This window comes from Triticum dicoccoides, chromosome 3B, assembly GCF_002162155.2.
Source record: "Triticum dicoccoides isolate Atlit2015 ecotype Zavitan chromosome 3B, WEW_v2.0, whole genome shotgun sequence".
Classification (NCBI taxonomy): domain Eukaryota; kingdom Viridiplantae; phylum Streptophyta; class Magnoliopsida; order Poales; family Poaceae; genus Triticum; species Triticum dicoccoides.
In genome coordinates this window covers 588,543,318-588,549,233 of record NC_041385.1, presented here as the reverse complement: position 1 = coordinate 588,549,233, position 5,916 = coordinate 588,543,318, and positions in this window count along the sequence as shown.

The following is a 5,916-nucleotide window of genomic DNA, read 5'->3' as shown; positions in this document are numbered from 1 at the left end:
ACGGCGACGGGGGCGGCGACGACGGCGACGGGGGCGGCGGAGGGACGAGCGCGATGAACAGATGAAGATGATAACTGAAATTTTCGTAAGTGCTACTTATATAGGGAGGCCTTTAATACCGATTGGAGACAGGAACCGGTACTAAAGGTCAAATTTGGCCAGGCCAAGCGGAGGGAAGTGACCCCAGTACCGGTTCGTGGCTCCACCCGGTACTAAAGACCTGCCCTTTAGTACCAGTTGGAGCCACGAACCGGTACTAAAGGAGGTGCACTCCCATTCCGCGGTGGACAATGTTTAGTCCCACCTCGCCAAGCGAAGGGCAGCCGCACTGGTTTATAAACCCAGCCGCGGCTACTCCTTCGAGCTTCTATCTAATGCAGGCCTCTGGGTCTAACTTTGCAGCGCTGCCGTATGAGCCTGCTGGGCCTTATGGGCCTGCATAAGCACGCCCAAGGCCGAGTAGGCCCACTGGGCAGCGCGGGAATAATTTTTTTCATATAGTTTTTTTTATTTTGTGATTTATATATTTTCTTCTATTTATTTCTGAGTAGTTTTTTTGTTGTATTTAGAGTTTCTTATGTTTAATATTAGTGTGTTTTATCATTATATTCAAATCTGTAGTGATCTTTCAGTTCATTTTATAGTGCTTTTCAATTTCACGGTCATTTAGCTCTAAAAACAAATCAGTAAATGTATCGAAAATAGTAAATTATGTCAGAAAGGGTTGAAAGTTGATGATATGGATTTGAATTGTGCATCTGAACGCAAAAAAAGTCCGGAGTTATAATAAGTTATTAAAATATTGAATAGCCAGTGTAACAGACGAGTTTTCGTCCGAAACCCTGATACTTCGAAAGAGATTGTCCAGTTTGTACACGAAGTGCATCCAGATTTTGCCGTAACCCTCTCTATTTTTTTGCACATGCTATGTGGATGAAATGATGATACCTTACCAAGTTTCAACCTTTTCAGAGTTCATTTTGTAGTGCTTTTCAATTTCACGGTCATTTAGCTCTCAAAACAAATCAGTAAATGCATCGAAAATAGCAAATTATATCAGAAATGGTTCAAAGTTGATGACATGGATTTGAATTGTGCATCTGAATGCAAAAAAAACTCTGGAGTTGTAATAAGTTATTAAAATATTGAATAGCCGGTGTAATAGATGAGTTTTCGTCCGAAACCCTGATATTTCAAAAGAGATTGTCCAGTTTGTACACAAAGTGCATCCAGTTTTTGCCGTAACCCTCTCTACTTTTTTGCACATGCTATGCGGGTCAAATGATGATACCTTTCCAAGTTTCAACCTTTTCAGAGTTCATTTTGTAGTGCTTTTCAATGTCACGGTCATTTAGCTCCCAAAACAAATTAGTAAATGCATCTAAAATAGAAAATTATGTCAGAAAGGGTTGAAAGTTGATGACGTGGATTTGAATTGTGCATCTGAACGCAAAAAAGTCCGGAGTTGTATTAAATTATTAAAATATTGAATAGTCGGTGTAACAGATAAGTTTTCGTCCGAAACCCTGATACTTCGAAAGAGATTGTCCAGTTTGTACACGAAGTGCATCCAGTTTTTGTCGTAACCCTCTCTACTTTTTTTGCACATGCTATGCAGGTGAAATGATGATACCTTGCCAAGTTTCAACCTTTTCAGAGTTCATTTTGTAGTGCTTTTCAATTTCACGGTCATTTAGTTCTCAAAGCAAATCAGTAAATACAGCGAAAATAACAAATTATGTCAGAAAGGGTTGAAAGTTGATGACGTGGATTTGAATTGTGCATCTGAACGCAAAAAAAGTCCGGAGTTGTACTAAGTTATTAAAATATTGAATAGTCGGTGTAACAGATGAGTTTTCGTCCGAAACCCTGATACTTCGAAAGAGATTGTCCAGTTTGTACACGATGTGCATCCAGTTTTTGCCGTCACCCTCTCCACGTTTTTGCACATGCTATGCGAGTGAAATGATGATACCTTGCCAAGTTTCAACCTTTTCAGAGTTCATTTTGTAGTGCTTTTCAATTTCACGGTCATTTAGCTCTCAAAACAAATCAGTAAATGCATCGAAAATAGCAAATTATGTCAGAAAGGGTTGAAAGTTGATGACGTGGATTTGAATTGTGCCTCTGAATGCAAAAAAAAGTCTGGAGTTGTACTAAGTTATTAAAATATTGAATAGTCGGTGTAACAGATGAGTTTTCGTCCAAAACCCTGATACTTCGAAAGAGATTGTCCAGTTTGTATATGAAGTGCATCCAGTTTTTGCCGTAACCCTCTCTTCTTTTTTTGCACATGCTATGCGGGTGAAATGATGATACCTTGCCAAGTTTCAACCTTTTCAGAGTTTATTTTGTAGTGCTTTTCAATTTCACGGTCATTTAGCTCTCAAAACAAATCAGTAAATGCATCGAAAATAGCAAATTATGTCAGAAAGGGTTGAAAGTTGATGACGTGGATTTGAATTGTGCATCTGAACGCAAAAAAAGTCCGGAGTTGTAATAAGTTATTAAAATTGTGTAAACGTGTAAAAATATACATAAAAAAATATTGATCAGTACCGCCTTTCAGCCAAAACGCGCTACTGCTACAGAGAAATATATCAAAAATACATTGATCATGAATGATCTTTTTGTGTACAATATGAATTGTCAATATGAGTCCTCACCGGTTTAGAAACCGGAGAAGACTCATATTGTGGCCACAAATTTTACACATAGAGTTCAATGAAGACCAAGTGGTTGTGATAGTTTGAGAAGTAACATATTTAAGGTGGTAAAAACTTTGTTAGCGGAGCGAGGTGGGACTAAAAAACCGCTGCAGAATGAATCAACTAGAAACCTCTAGTACAGGTTTGTGGCATGAACTGGTACTAAAGGTACTGGTGGGGCCCTAGCCTGACCACAGCCTGCAACAGCCTCTTTAGTACCGGTTCGTGGCACGAACCGGTACTAAAGGTTCACCAAGAACCGGTACTAATGATCTCCGCCCCCCTAGCCGTTCGGATCGGCACTAATGATCACATTAGTGCCGGTTTTGTTACAAACCGGGACTAATGTGCTTCACATTAGGCCCTTTTTCTACTAGTGGCGCCTCCAAAGAATCTAACAATGGTTATAAACATAGGCATTTCCAATACCGATGTAAGTTGAGGAGAGCTTGATGAGGCTCATCGAGCGTACCCACCTGTTTGTGAGATTTCAGCCCACAACTTGTAATATAGGAAGAAGCTACGAGGAAGCCACCCCCATTAGGTTTTCATACATGGGAGCAATGAGCTACCTTAACTATGTCACGAAGGGCATGGTAGAAGAAAGCGGATGCTAGCACCGAGGCAGAAGCCAGTGCCATCAGTAGCGGAGAGGCGTCATGGCATGCGAGCATGGAATGACAATATGCTTAACTGTTAGAGCAAATTATATTTGTGACACTCGTGTGACCGTCGCTCTTGGGCCATCGATAGACGCACATCAAGGAGCATATAAGAGAGTAGCAGCGTGAAGAGCTAGTTCGCTAACGAGCACAACTAAGAATAAGATGTGGTGGAGATGAGTTGTGAGTGGAATAACCAACTGAGATGTTTCTCCATCTGCTTCCGCAATTCGAAACCTCCTCCTCTGGTGATGAGGGGGTTGGAAGGTTGGCAATGGCATGAGAAGTTGCTTAAGAAGCTCTGGAGGCCTAAGATTTTGTTAAATTAATTTTGGTATTTACAAATTGAAACTTTTGGGATGAGAATTTCTTTTGGGAACGGGTCGAAAGGTGTATTTTGAAAATCTATAATATGCTATGAGATTGAAAAGTTGTTGTAGGTTTTTGCTAGACAACTTCCGTGTGGAGTGTGTTTGGGGCTTCTTTGGATTGCATGAATTTAGATATGTAGGAATAGGAAAAACATAGGATTAAGACGGCATATCATATAATGTGGAGTGTGTTTGAGGCCTAAGATTCCTACATGATTTCAATACACAGGAATTTATAAGATGTTTGGTGCATAGGAAATGATCACATGAAGTTTAGAGGATTGAGGAGAGTAAAGAGAGATAGAGTGCAAGTGCATTGGACCTCTCAAAGGAAAAATAGAATGAGGTTTGATCTCATGTTTAGTTTCCTATGGAATGGAGGGTATACACATGGATTTGATAGAAATTTGGTGAACCCATTCCTATGATCCAAAGGGCTTCCATGAGAAATATTTCTATGGATTATAATCCTACAAAATTTCTATAAAATTCCTTCAATCCAAAGAAGACCTGTATTGAACCTAATAGCAATTTTCCAGCCGAGCCTACCGGGAGTAAGGTAACCCTCTTTACAAAACCAATATCTAAGGCAAGATCAAAGGTGAAAGAGTATTCCACAAAAATCTAGACGTTCGGAGCAACTCAAGGGAGATAGCTCATTTGAGACTGATCGTTAAATGTGAGGGGCACATTCACTACAAACTGACCCACACATTTTCCAGCTGACCGTGCAAGCATTTGCAAGTCAAAATTTCGCATCAACTCTTTACAAGACAAAATGGGGGCTGCTATGGTGCACAGTAGTAGGTGCCCACAAACACATGATAAGCCGGAGTCTATATCAAGGTTGCTCGATGTACCAATCGATCGATTAGTAACATCGAAGTGGTGGGCATAGTGTTGCCATCGCGTTGACCGCACAAGTTGCTATCTGGAAGTCCCATTTTCCAGGCTCTAGCAAAGGACTATTCCATATATGTACGAGCAACTACTGGCGTACATAGTTTGGGGCACTGAATTTTCAGTTCTGGTAGTGGTTGACAGATACGGCCATTATTAGGGCAGAAGAAACTGGTGGTGCTACGAATTATAGTTTCATGGAAAACAAACATTGAGAGAAGATACTAGCTAGGTGACGCTGAAATGACATAATGATCATGTGTCCCCCCTTTGAGCCTTGACCATTTCTGCATTTGCAACTTCTATGTCTTTGTACTTCATAGTCATACAGCTGCTAACCAGGGCAGTGATCCTCTTCTGCCCTTGATAAGGTGTGATTTCTCAAAAATATTATTTAGAATCCTTAGAAAAATAGTCATGATTGGTCAAAAAGAGAGAGAGAGAGAGAGAGAGAGTAGGCATTAAGAGCATCTGCAGCCGGACTTGGCAAATCCGGCCATCAAATGGCCGCGGACGCGCCGGGTGCACGGGCACTGACCGGGCACTGCTCAAATCGCGTCGTCCACATCCGTGTATTTCATATCCGATCCCTTGTATCTATGTTAAACCATGCAACGCCGATCAAACTATGTAGACCAGCAGACAGACATAGGCAAGCACAATACATTCACCAAAAGATCACGAATGGATGTTCAAAAGACCACCAAAGTTCACATAAACGACAAACGACTTTAAATTGTATCTATTACTACATCTGATACTCGAAATTAAATTGAAAAAAGCGGATCTTCGCCACTTCCGGGACAGCCCTTTCCCCTTCCGGTCGCCGGCGCAGCTGTAGCCGTTGGTGGCTGGTGGAGGATCATCCGATGGTGAGGCCCTTGAGGCGCCGGACGGCCCGGTCCTGCTGGTGCTTGAGCTTCACCAGCCGAGCAGCCTCCGTCTCCTTCTCCTTGGTCTCACGCTCGGACTGCTCGATGGCAAGCTGAAGAGCCTTCGCGTTCTTCCGACGGAGCCGCCGAGCATCCCTCTCCGTTGTCGTAAGCGATCGGAGGTAGACCCACGCGAGGAGCTGCGCGTCCTCATCGGGCTCTGCCGGTAACCCGCGGCGACGATGGACAGAGCTCTCCGCCGCTTCCCTCTCCCTTGCCCGCTGCCTTTCGCGGCGGGCGGCGCGCGCCTCAGACTCAAGCGAGCGCGTCCGAGTAGGCTGGGCAGGCACAAGCACCCACCGCTGTCCATGTGAGGGAGCAGCAGCTGGAGGGGGTAGGGGAC